This window comes from Apostichopus japonicus, chromosome 18 (assembly GCF_037975245.1).
Source record: "Apostichopus japonicus isolate 1M-3 chromosome 18, ASM3797524v1, whole genome shotgun sequence".
In the NCBI taxonomy this organism is placed as follows: Eukaryota; Metazoa; Echinodermata; class Holothuroidea; order Aspidochirotida; family Stichopodidae; genus Apostichopus; species Apostichopus japonicus.
Window position 1 is genome coordinate 14,614,867 of NC_092578.1, and position 14,365 is coordinate 14,629,231.

At 39.1% G+C, this 14,365-nt stretch overlaps 2 long non-coding RNA genes across 3 annotated transcripts in view; one reads left to right on the forward strand and one right to left on the reverse strand.

The window, feature by feature from the left end:
* LOC139958474 (uncharacterized) overlaps window positions 1-14,365 on the forward strand; it is a 94,797-nt gene that overhangs the window by 16,599 nt on the left and 63,833 nt on the right. The window lies entirely within an intron of this gene.
* Window positions 5,120-9,776, reverse strand: LOC139958468 (uncharacterized). Of its 2 annotated transcripts, XR_011789793.1 has the most exons (4): window positions 9,671-9,776; window positions 7,542-7,661; window positions 6,917-7,078; window positions 5,120-6,102 (listed from the first exon to the last, which is right to left on the reverse strand). It is a non-coding gene; the product is annotated as an uncharacterized lncRNA (long non-coding RNA). The 2 variants fall into 2 exon arrangements; XR_011789792.1 differs by lacking the exon at window positions 9,671-9,776 and having other exon boundaries at window positions 7,542-8,656.

Genomic DNA, 14,365 nt, shown 5'->3' on the forward strand with positions numbered 1-14,365 from the left:
ATTTTATACATCGCAAAGAAAAAGAAACAAAAGTATATTTTAAATTTGTTTTCTTACGAAGTTACCCTGACAACATCAGAAAGCTTGCAAGGTTATTGAATTGGTTAAATAGTTTATATATAATGAATATATCAATCAATCAAAACAATTAAACCTATCAAACAAATTAATCAACAATTCAAAATTATCATTCAACATTCAAACCAATAAAAAAAAAATCAATTACACAATCAATCAGTCATTGATCTACATTCTATAGACGTTTTGAAAAATATACGTGATGCATGTAATCTTCATTTGGCAAAATAAAAAAACGCTTATAGGACAATTATATCTAAGTTAGGAATAGAACAAAATGGTTTGTTTTATCAGTCTGTATAAAAGTGGGCATTGAATGCAGCATTGAAGCCCTTTAAACTTCTCATATTTCGTTCTACCCCTACTTGATAGTAATTTGAGATTATAAATATGCTGGTCTCAAGGTGCTGTCATTTAAACCAACTTTCACTTATTCAAATCATATAGCGGTTAGCATAGAGGAATTGATCTAAGATCAGCTCTATTTGTGCTATGGTACATAAAACGTTTATATATACCGTATGTTTGTTTGTGTGTATTTGCAAGGATCTTTAACCTCCTTTACTTCCTATAGCTATAAGCACACGTTAATACAGGAAAGCCCTCAATACGTTATACCCTAGATCTTTTCATTGCAGACTTTCAGGAGGCATATATACGCCTCAGTCATCGTGATATAGAACGTTGTACAGGAAATTACATGTTTTCTTACACGTTAATATGCTTGCAAGTGTAGTCATAGGTAGGTATAATGATTTTGTGTTCACACAACATTAATCGCAAATATATAAAATTCCTCGGTTACGGAAGTGATCATTACGTGATATATGGTATCATGATTTAGCTGATATATAAAAATATATATTAAACTATATGATAAGGAATATGTTAAAAGTTGAAAAGTGTCCTTATTTTTTGGTGTTTCTCCCTAGGCTTGTGAAATACGCGAGCGTCCACATCGTTTAAACCGTATACCAGACAAGTGATATATGTTAAAGAATCTGAGCCAGCCAGAGAAAAGGGAAAGCTGAATTACTTCACTGGGTGGGGGGGCCTGGTAATACCACCTTCCTGGGAATAGCCATAAAAAATCCCTTCTCGGGCATAGCTGAGTTGTTCCTTTGAAGTAAACTTTACTTCCGGAGTTTTACTCACAAGCCCTTTATCCACTATTGGGCCCCTCTGCCACAGCCGAAGCCTCTCCTAGTTTTTGAAGTCAAGCCTGTCTTTGTATCTTTCAAGTGTGTCTTTTGAACAAATATACCTGGGTATATTATGGCAAATTATGATGGCGGTGGAGCTCGAAAGGTATATATATATATATATATATATATATATATATATATATATATATATATATATATATATATATATATATATATATATATATATATATATATATATATATATATATATATATATATATATATATATATATATATATATATATATATATATATATATATATATATATATATATATATATATATATATATATATATATATATATTGTATAAAAGGGAACCTAGAACTGAGCCTTGCGCAGGCATTATCATAGCTTTGATCAAAGAGAACATGAGTGCAGTAATACTTGGGTAGAAATACTCGAATCCGGACCTGCATTCGAGTGCAATTTTTGTGGAATAGGATTCGGATTGACTTGGACTCGACTTGTACTTATCTAGGACTCGGACTGCGATAAATTCGGACATTAGACCGAGTCAAGGCGAGTTCATCAATATTTTCAATCCTTATTTTTGTTTCATTTTATAGACACTCAATTATGTGATTGACATTGAACTAAAGTGTTGGATATACAAAGGGAGAGAGAAAGACATTGTGTATACCTATAAAAACTTGTAAAATTCAGAACAATATTGAGCAAACCGTAAACTGGGAGGCCTCGGCTCTGGCAGTCTGGCAGAGGGAGGGGGTAGTCAAAACCCGGTGTATAGAGGGCTTGCGAGTGAAACTCCTTCAGTATTTTGGTGGGCTAGTTACATCTCCCGAAAGGGTGGTTGGGTCAGCCAGATCTGGGCAACCTACCCCCACAACAACTTTCCTCAGGTTGGTTCTTGTCTAGTTAAATGCTTCCGTTCTGATTAAAATGCTTGTCTAGTTTGCGCCATTTAGTCTTATTTTCCCCTTGTTTTACTGCTTTATTTTATTCACTATACGTGAATCGGACTTGTATCGATGTGCCTTAATTTGGACTCTGAAGTTGTCTCGAACTCCGTCTGCTTTGGACTCGGCCTTTTTTCGGACTCGCTGGTTGAACTCGGAATCGTACCTAATAGACTTGAGTACAGCCTTGGTGAATATCGGAAAGTGTGTTAATAGATCCGAATTTCAAAGTTGTATATAGGTGATCCCAAAATTCTATACAGATATACACAATGTTAAATTTAGTGTGTAAGTAGGGTCAATAAAATCATTTTGCATACACGCACACGCGACAAGTTAGGATGATAACCAAAAAAGAATATTCCTCGAAATATTATGCAATTGACCAAATGTTTTTTCCCCATTCACTATACACAATCACAAGTAAATATGAAACTGCATCATAACAGGAAAACATCTTTATCGAACAGGATGCACATTTTAGTGAAAAGTTGAGTCATCTTCAGACCACTTTATGACTTGAAATATCAGCGTAGGAAAGTTGCTTATTGGTGTGTAAAGAAGCAGGGTTATGACGAAAATCTACGCGGTCATGATGATATGCAAAATGAAAGGTGCCGTGTATGGTTAATATGATCAGCTATGCCGGGAGGGTCGCTTACACCTACTATATAGTGATAACTTCAACAACGCTGTAGAGATCATGCTCATTATACGATTTAGTGTGCTCCTCAACAGGACCATCTGTATGGAGAATATGCTACCCTACTATTGAATGTACTGGTGCTTCGAAAGGCCATAGTAGAATTTCCTATATAATAGCGTAGAGTTTTATAACTAGCGCCATCATATGCATGATTCAGATTATTTAACGTTTCTTTGTTTGATTGCATGTAGCTCTGTTATAACATATTGTAGGTATCTTACCGCTATATATTGCTACCATTGACTTACACGCTCAATTCGTCACATTCCAATGATGCTAGAACTTTAGGGGCATGTTTTCCAGAGGGACTGAGAAATCATTTGAAGCAAAAATAAATATGAGCAGCACAAATTTCATTTTGTGGGCAGTATAAGTATAGCCTACCACATCGAATGAAATGTAAATTTCTATCCTAAGCTCACCAACATAGAAATATTTCTCAATGTTGTAAGTACATTCTATACACAGGTATTCCCCCTTGAGAGCTTGGTGTACCATATTGTTTATAGTTCTTGCGGTAGGAAAATTAAAATAGGAATAGGTGAGCAGAAGTGCCCATGGCAATTACATCATGCTGCACCTACTGATTAATAGCAATGCTTCCAGCGATATCATGTCCCGGATTTTCCTGGAAAATATGGTCACCTTGCAATAGGGTCAGTTCTTTGAGTAGCAGATATGCATATTGGGAGAGATTCCTGGTGTGCTGAAGTAGTCCCTGCCTATAGGGTTTGGTAACTCGATAGTGGGGGCGGGGGGGGGGGGGTTGCTAAATCACTTGCCGTGGATACCATAACGTGCTCAGGTAACATCATGCATGAGTTCAACACAGATGTATGCCTTTTTTATTAAAGTGAGTCACCTACATTTGTTGTTTTATGTTAACATATTTTGTTGTAAAAGATACAAAAGAAAACAGACAACTCAAGTCGCATGCCCTTCTGCCTTTCTCGTATTATTTTGACCTAATGACCATAAATAAAAAACAGATGGACTTTAACAAGTAAATTTTACTCTAAATGTGTAACAGGTCGTTGGGTGTGTGCGTGTGTGTGACGCCTCGCTTGTAAACACGATATCTCAAGAAGGGAAGCTTGGACCAATCTCATATTTGGTGATTAGGAGGACTACATTTAGAAACAAAGCCTTTGGTTTTTTGTGGAGGTCAAAGGTCATTTGGGGTCACCAGGGATCAAATTGTGTAAACCTTGTAAACACGATATCTCAAGAAGGAAAGCTTGGATCAATCTCGTATTTCGTGTGAAAGAATACCATATTGAATTCAAGATCCATATTGTTTTTGGTGGAGGTCCAAGTCCATTTGGGTTCACTAGAGGTCAAATTGTGAAAACCTTGTAAACACGATAAGTCAAGAAGGGAAGGTTGGACGAATCTCATATTTAGTATGTAGTTGTGACACGCTCAGTACAAGATTTTATTGAGGTCAAAGGTCAGTTGGAGTCACCAGACGCCAAATTGTGGAAACATTGTATCTCTATATGTCAAACTCTGAAAACCTTTCACATGATAGCTAACGATGGAAATCGTGGATACCTCTAATACTTGGTGTGTGGATTCATAACATTGAGTACAATACCCCTATTTGGTGGAGGTGTGTATAGCCACGTTCAATAGACTGACCTGTGATTATGCCATAGTGTTATTGTAACAGCTAGTTCTGGTTATACTAACAAGCAGAAGTCTAGTGCATTGAAGTCATCGAAACCTCAATGCATTTTGCATTACTGTTATTCAGAGTACAATAAAAAAATGTAGTTGCAGCAGGCTATTAGCTGTGTTTGATTATAATTATATATCATCATGCAGTCCTATAGCAACTTTTAACCTGTCACCGTTATCATTAATGAAGAAAATAAAAATATCACTCAAAATGATTGGAATCACTGGTCTCATGATATAATCTTCTAATAAGCATGAAACAATTTTTTTGATGATTCTCAGAATTCCCTCGTATCGCTTCCACCTCTTACCGGCTTTGGGTGAACACTATTAAACTTCTTTCAGAAAATGTTGCTGATGCCTATATAGCTTGAGTACTGTCTCGCACCCTCACCCCCCCCCCCCCAGATTAAGAAATGCTGAATTACTCAATCAGTATAGCTGTTTCTATTTAATTCAATATACCCTACGAGGCATGCAGACGGTTATAATGTAATTTTTTATTTTTTTATTATATAGAGGTATATGAGTATCCCAGATAACATCATGCTAGCGGTCCACCGGCGGCCCGCCAGCTGCACCACTGGCGGTCCACCGGCGGGGAAAGCCGGCGGAACGCCAGAGATTTGGCCGGCTTTAATCCGGCGGTCCGCCGGCGACTACGCCAGAAGACCGCCGGAGAAACGCCAGCGTACCGCCGGTGTACCGCCAGTGTTTCACAAGCAGACCGCCGAAGAAACGCCAGCGTACCGCCGGTGTTCCACCAGTAGACCGCCAAAGAAACGCCGGTGAACCGCCGAAGAAACGCCAGCGTTCCGCCGGTGTACCGCCAGTGTTCCACCGGCAGACCGCCGAAGAAACTCCAGCGTACCGCCGGTGTTCCACCAGTAGACCGCCAAAGAAACGCCAGTGTACCGCCGAAGAAACGCCAGCGTACCGTCAGTGTTCCACCAGCAGACCGCCGAAGAAACGCCAGTGTACCGCCGGTGTTCTACCAGCACACCGCCGGAGAACGCAAGCTTACCACCGAAGTACCGCTGAATTTCTGTCAGAGAGAGCCACTGGCTATCCACTAGCTAATATCCAGTGTTCTGGCGACCTGCTAGCCCAAATCTGGTATTCCGCCAGCAACCCGCTAGGCAGAGATCTTCACATGAATTGCTAACCAAATATCTGTGTTCCGGCAGAAAACTGTTTGGGGTATACTACTAGAACAGAGCTATTGGTCTACCTGCAGATTTTACTGAATTACACATGCGGTTACATATGAAGAAATAATGACGAACACAGTGAAATAAGTTGCTATCATTTTATTACGCCTATAAATTACAAAGCGAGAAAATGAGTTCCAGCGTTAAATATTGCAACAGCACTAAAGAAATTCACTCGTCAACTGTTTGTGGTGTAGTCCGAGATTTTCGCCCTCCCTCACAATCAGATGCATCCTTCAGAAATCTCACCACCGCCGCCTGAATATCAGTCGAAGTCGATTGTGCAGTTCCTCCGTACAGCTACTGTTAATACGAAACACATTACACAAAACATTACATAAAAGACTGTATTCTACACAAGCAATAAAATGAAGCCAATAATGGGTTACCCGATACTCATAGCTAGAACAGTTACTACTGTTCATGTTCCACAACCATGCATCAGTTACTACTGTACTGTGCTCGTAACACAGTAACATGTGTTACAGGTGGCACGTGGCAAGTTTTTTGTAAATGCAAATTTAAAAAAAAATAATAATTTAAAATGATAAAATTTTAAACATTAAAATTACTGCAAATTTTCACCTGTCTGACTCTTAGTTCAACGTGTCACAGCTTTTTGATAATTACTGTGCCAACTGTAACACTAGCTATGAGTATCGGCTGGGGTCTCACATTTGGTTAAACTACATTATTCACATTTTCACACATTTACCATTTTTTCAGTGATATACGAAATATTTCCTTTGCCTTTGACAGTCACCTTCTTTCATTTTATACTGAACACATGCATTACTGTTGCAAATCCAGGTCCCATCAATTGTGAAAGAAAGTGACAATGGACTGGTCAATAAAATCATATGGTGAATTAACTTTAAAATCAATGCTGAATGCTGCTTTTCAACTGCATCTGAAACAACACATCTTACATCAACATATATTTGTAGTAACTTTTTTAAATGACCAGAATTCAATGTATATTAAAGCAAGAATTCTCGTTGAAGGGGTGTTGCATTGAAAGGTTGGCCGATCCATGAGTCAAATGCACAACCCCTTCCCCACAACTCAAGGTTCTCTTCACTGCTGCTGAAAACAAAAATGACACATATAAACTCACTTTCAATTATGTATTTCATACATGTAGCTTCGCAAAGGCTGTTTTCCCAGTCGTACATGTCCAGTTCAGTGTGGTAGCAACTGCATTTGCCAATACATCACCCAGGATTCTTTAAACGCACTCCTTCAACGTGTTGCCACCAAGAATTGATAGTCTTTTCTTCTTGAAACAACAAAAAGAAAGAAAAGTTAATCAGAAACCATTCAATAATTATTATACAAACAGAAATATTCAAGTAATTCTATTTCATCCCACACTTTGGCATCTTTTGCTAATTTCTTATCAATATTTTAAGAGGAACTAGCAATGCAGTGCTGCAATGTTCCTTTCTGAGTCCAGTCAAAAACAAGATTGATTTAACAGCCCACTTTTGTAGAATGCACCGCAATGTAAAATCATTTCTAACCAAACTCTTGTTACCTAAATACTTTCATGTCTGTTACTACCTTAGAGTCTTAATTGTCTCCCAGGAAATGGAAATTAGCCCCTCAGGAAATATTTTATTTTGTACAGACCACTGACACAATAAAACCTGACTTGGCTTCAAATTTATAATGATAAACTAACATTACACTCTGGAAAACTGTTTTGTGATTACTTTCCTTACACTTTTAAACTGACTTACCAAATATCTTTCCAAAGCCTTGTTTGTTTCAATAGAGTCATCCAGGTTATTAAATTCCTCCAAAGATCCCACAGGAATAGTAATGCGCTGGCTTCTAACTTAGTTCCTGAAAATCCTGATCTGGAAAAATTGATAAATTGTGATTAAATCTGCTGACTCCATCTTCCTCAAAAAACAACAACAACAGCATACTTTGGTGTTTGCATACTGCAAATTAAAGTTAACAGTAAATAAGTTCACAACAACATATTGTGCAGGAGAGGAATGGCTATCTGTCGCTCCTTTATATACTTAGAATCCTTTCACTATTAACTTCAACTGTGTCATCATGCAGCTCGAAGTTGTTATCATTATTGCATGTTTCTTGTAAAATAGTATTGACATGCCCATCAACCTCATTTTGTATTTTCCTTGTTTAGTTCGCCAGGGATTTCACATGAGTCATTTTTTCCCCTGTTAATCTACTGCAAAAAAAGAACCAAAAACAACAACCTAGAGCTCTTCATTCTGTATCCATTACTTACAATGGGCATCACCCCTTCAATTATTTTTTTTTTTTTTTTGGAGAACTTTCTACAGTGTCCCTATATAAGGTCAAATTTACATCATCAAATACAGACAAATCATGTTATTTGTTACTTTGTCTGCAGAGCTTTTTAAACAGAATAACAACTGGTAATTACCCTCCTGCTTGCCCAAAGTTGTATCTACTTTCATTGCCATTTAATTCACCTGGGAATACAATAGAGGGGCAAATTGAACCTAAACTACCTCCACTAACTATGCTTTCAATGATTTATTGCCAAGGAATTTAAACAATTCTCCCCCGCAACACTGTAAACTTTTAACCCTTTAAAGTAACTTTCCATAGAGTTAAATAGTGGCTTGCAATACAGACATAGCATAGAGGCAGTTCAGCTATTGGGCAAATAAACTTTACTTTAAGTGAGGATCACTTCAATGTAGGCAGTTATTTTCTTGGAAATCATGCGCAGAATGATTCACCAGAAACTGAGCACATGGAATAGACCCAATGCAAATATTTCAAATTGACAGTAGCCAAGACAAAAAGCAACAAAACGAGATAAGGCAGCCACAATTTTTTAGAAGAGGAGAGGCTAGATATGAAATATTTTTCATGATCGTGCTGGTTGGTATCACCAAGGGCGTATGAACCGGGGGGCTGGGGGGTGCCAGCCCCCCAGTGAAAAATGTGGAGGGGCGGAAGTATCATTCCGCCCCCCCCCCCCGCTTCGCAAGTCAGAAAACCCCTTTTTCATTTCGAAATAAGAAAAAAAATCTCATTTGGAGCACCAAATTGCATCTAAGGCCAGGTGAAAATACAAAATTAAGTTTATCACTATACTCCACAGGAGTACTCATAAACTATGATCACGATGATCTATTGTTCTCCAAAATGCTTAATTTGTCACATAAACTTTGAAGCCTAAGCACTAAACATGAAATCCAAAAAGATTTAACCACCAACCCATTCCTGATATTTAAAAACAACCATACTTATATTATTATTAATAAGGTTTTAACATTGAGTCTTTACCTTCTTAACTAGGCCTAGGGGCCTAGCTATAAACAAATAAAACATTACATTATTTCTTAAAAGTTATGGATGACCATGATTTGTCAATACTGTAACATACCAAATGATTTAAAACTAGGCCCCTAGTACTAGTGTACTACTACTAGTAGTAACTAGTAGGCTACTAGTATAGTAATATATATTTCAGAATATGATATTTAAAATTAGGAGGAAGCCTTCCATAGTCACCTAGTAATATTTACAGTATTAACCTTCTGCAGATAACAGTTTTCTTCTAATACAGTCAGCAAACAAATGTTTCGGCATAACATTGCATAACCTAGCTATTATACAAACAACGGTCATTAGTTTACCTTTATGTGTGATCGTTATTGCTCAGCCTAACACAATTAACACCTACAAATGTAGGCTATGTGTAATTCATACACCGCGAAAGGCTTCTCATTAAGCGATACATTCTAGCCTAACGCTAGATTACGTCTAAGTTTATTTAAAAAATAGTCACTTCAAATACTTGCGAAATCAATTATGTACAACTGTCAACCCTTAGTAAGAAAAAACAGGTACATACCTCTTATGCAAATTTGTATCTGCAGACTGCAAGTACTTTCAAAAGAATAGATCAGGATATCCAACATCGAAAGAGTTGTAACGGATTACGAAACTGCGAAAGCGACCGCTTTTCAAACTAGCTGCTATATCTGAGGACACTGAGCATTGCGGTTTAGCGATTGGATGCCAGTTATACTAGGCTCGTTCGATCAGTGAAAAATGTTTTCTGAACTGTTTTCTCTCAACTACGCTAAATTGTTGATTAATAAATACTTCTTGGGATGGTTGAAATTTATTAAAGTATTTGGATATCGCTTATAACGTTATTGCTCAATATTTATTTCAGAATTTGAATTTGTTGAAAATATTATTCTGTAAGTGTTCCTGTGGTTAAGGGTATTACCCGCCCATTTTGCCCAAATGCTTGCCAACATTTCTTCATGTGGTATCCGTCAGACTCGTTCGATCAGTATTTTTTTTCCCCTTCAAATATTATGTATGTAGTGTATGATAATATATATTACATTGGATGGTAAGCAAAATTTAACTACTTTGAGTTAGATCAATCTTTAATTACCTTATAGTTATTGGCGAATATAGGTTTTAGGAAAATATTATTCTGTTAATTGTGCCTTCTGCACAAAAGCTATCCAATATTTCCTCCGGCGGTACTGCTGTCGGCATTCCGCTGGACTTACAAGCCAGCTGTAATATCTATCGGTCCGTTAGCGGACCACCAGCCGTTGCCTAATAACGTATTAGCCCATGCAGCCGCACCTAAACCTGGCCTATACTAATGTACACAAAATCCAAGTATTCTTAATTTTTCTCTCCACAGGAACAAATATATACAAAAAGCACAGGTAAAATAGTTTAATAGAAACTCATCTTTAACTAAACTTTCACATAGAGACTTAAGATTTTGGACAGACCCGATGGTCAATGTGTATGTGAGCTTGTGTAAATTGCTGAGTGACTTTCATAACATAATATTTGTGGGAAATTTTCTACGGCGTTACGCTGTCGGTCTGCTGTCTGAATTCTGCTAGGTTTTTCCAAGCAACAATGGCTATCGGTCCGTTGGCGGACCTCCAGCGTGTAACCACCGGCTTTTTTACGACGTCGATACGCTGTTGGTCCGCTGTCGGCAATACGCTGGGTTTTTCCAAGCAGCAATGTCTATCGGTCCGTTGGTGGACCTCCAGCGTTTTACCGCCAGCTTTTTTACGCCAGCGGACCGCCAGTGTGATGCGTACTGGGATATTAGGTCTTTTATCAAATGGTAAAATATTTACTAAATATATCCTATTTGTAATTTTCTTTATCAAAAGCATTCCCGAAGAATACTCACAATCGAGATCATCTAAAGATTAATCCGTTTTGATCATGTATGGTACTATACCAGGTGCGTATCCAGGGGGGGGCGTTGGGGGCGCGCGCCCCCCGGGTAAGAAAAAGAGGAGAGAAAAAAAGAGAAGAAAAAAGGAAAAAAGAGGGGAAAAGAGGAGGAGGAGAGGAAGGAAGGAAAAAGAAAAAGAAGAAAGAGAGAAGAAGGAGAAAAGGAGGGAGTAAAAGAAAAACGCGAAGACACCGGGAAGAGAAAGAGGAACAGTGACATCATTGCAGCGCTGAAGGGTAGCCAGTGACGGATCAATGATTTCGTAAAAGTGTGCCTCACCCTACCCCTTACACCGACAACTCCATTTTTTTGACGTTTCCATTTTCCTCTCTCACTAATGATCTATATATATACTATATATGGTCTATCATAACGCGTGTGTAGAATTGTGCTATGAAACCAACTGTGGCTGGTCTCGAACTCGACCGTGTCGTCGGGGAACATGACGCATTTTGGGATGGGGGCGACCGCCCCCCCCCCCATTCAGCATTTTTTTAAATGATATCGCTAAGTAATTTCAAAATAGAAAGTGCTTAGATGCAACTTACAAGGCCTGGGAAGTGTCATTTCCAGCGATCTGGGAGACATTTTCGGCCAAAATTTGCTTGTACGCTTCGCGCTAACAAATGGTCCTGGGTAGTGCCATTTCCAGCGATCTGGGAGGCATTTTCGGCCAAATTTTCTTGTACGCGTTGCGCCAACCTATGGTGGCGCTACGCTTAGATAATTTGCCTACAGGCTTCGCCCCTCCCTTGGCAAATTCCTCGCTACGCGCCTGTTCGAATTTGTAACGCAAACAGCAGATATCACATCATATCAGTGAGCATGAAAATGGCGTTCCAGGATGAAAATCCTCAAATCTGTCCGACTTGCCTGAAAAAATAACCAACAATTTTCGCGCGCGAAGCGCGCGTTCAACGTGTCAATGTCAATATCATATAAGCAAGCATCGGTTATTACATATCATGCCATCATGCCGTACGGTCCGTTAAAATTGCGCAGTATACCGCGGGATGCTAATGTAAACAACGACATGTCTCATGTAGATGTATAAAAAGCATGGAGGTCCAATTATGTCAAAAGTTTCCTTTACATTAGTAATGGCAAATTAGGGGCTGCACCCGCCGCGCAGTGGCGGAGCGTCCATACGGTGGAGCGTCCACTCACCATACGGCGGAGCGTCCACTCAAATGGACTGCTGGCGCCTTTTTCAGCCCTTTACCACTTTTTACTTATTCTAGATTATTGACTTTTTTATTGCGCTCTCATCTACTTATTGACATTTGTCACATTTTGTTGGTGTAATTTGACGATGACACCCTATTCTTCGTTTATCTGCAAATTAGCCAGGCCCTGAAAGGGTCATTTCCGGCGATCTAGGGAGTATCTTTACTCAAAATTTGTCTGTGCGCTACGCGCCAACCAGTGGTGGCGCTCCGCTTAGATAGTGTCGAAAGCGCCCCTACAGACCATTCTCGCCCCTCCTGACCAATACCCCTAGCTCCGCCACTGCCGCCGCGCCTCCTACGCCTATGTGTGTAGTGTTCGGTTGAAGGAAATATCTGCTATTTTTCATTTCCTTCAACCAAGTTTAATAATAGCCGTTATAAGAGGTTTAAAATTTGTACACCAATAAATTAACTGTGTCTGAATTTTCGAAAATTTCTGACCAACATTGTGCATCACACTTCCCTCTACTCGTGCAATTTTGACCGGTCTGTTAGGGGTTGAAGGTAGTTTTTCTATATTGGTTGTCCATAGATGAAATTTTGTACAACATTATGGGTATATATGTTTTGAAGTGAGTTTATTCACGAGAAATGTGAATTTTCAAATTCTGAACAAATTTGGGGCTTAAAACCTTGAAAAGTGGGGCTGACGGGTATTGTGGGCCGCGACGTAGAATCACCTACAAAAGCAAAGACCCACAGGACATGCGATCAGGTCGAACATGACGTGTGCCGGGTTGACAATCTTCAAAAAGGATGGATGGAAAAAAAAACTATTAGGAAATACTTGGTTCTCAGGCCAAAGTGTACATCTGGTTGGTCATTTCAAGCCCGAGAAGTGCCGTTTCCGGTGATCTGGGGGGTATCAAACCAGAAATTTTCTTGTACGCTGCGCGCCAACCGATGGTGGCGCTCCGCTTAGATAGTAATTCGCGCCCCCCGGGTTAGAAAATCCTGGATACGCGCCTGTATACGCTGTAAGCCTCCATATTTACACGTGGTACACGGTAAGTTTAAATAATTTATAATTTACATCTAGGTCAGGATCTGGTCCAATTAACACTTTTGCATTTATTGTTCAACAATTTACAACCGTGAATAGAGTTTGACTACATTGGGGGCAGCTCCATATACGTCATACTATAGTTCATTTATACAGTATAAATGAACTATATGTCATACATGTCCAAGTGTATCAAGCTGAGAGTCTGTAAGACTCTACTTAAAATATAGATCAGTTCCCTCATAGAACGACACCAAAGGTTTTTCTGTGTGACGTCATGTTTCATCCGGTGTTGGGTATTGTATATGTTACATGAGCCACCTTTTCCCAACAACAACTTTGTTACCACCATATCATTACCGTGTGTCGCTTATAAGGTCGAATACTTTTCTAAGAACTGTCAACCAAGTTAAAGAGCCTGGCTACGTAAACCAAACAACCTTATCGATCCACTCCCAAGCACATCCTCAGTGGTATGTAGACTGTAAACATTCGACCATATAACGATGTTAAGTTAAGTATCACGTGTCCTTTCGAAATTGAATATTTATGCAAATGGTCTACACTGGCAAAACTCTTAAAGGCATTGAAAACTCGCCCCAAACCGCGTGCGGCCATCTGAAAAAGTTAACTTTCTGTTGCTTGCAAGTGACGTTTTGTTCGTGTCGCTACAAAATGCAGACAGTAATGAAACGTGATACCTTGTTATCTTTAGCTGGGCCTGAGATGTCCATCGCTGTACACTGTGTACACTGTGCTGTGGGTATTGGCCGCAGCTGTATGTACTGACTGTACACTAGTGTCTAATTACCGACGGTAGCAAGCTGTGTGTGTTTTTTCTGGGATCGATGGTGGTGTCTAACACTTTTGTTACACCTCATTCGAAACTAGGTCAGATTACCGACATTAGACGTTTCTTTTGCGCGAGTCTTCAAACCCTTTAAGGCGAGTTGTGTCTGTCCCTGATTATCCCTATATATACCCAGAACTTCCAGTACAATATTCTGCGTTTATATTCCTCCCCATTGGCCTTTCCTTCTCCTCTCTTGCCGCGTGTTGTGCGGAGTGTTATTTAGGTTACAT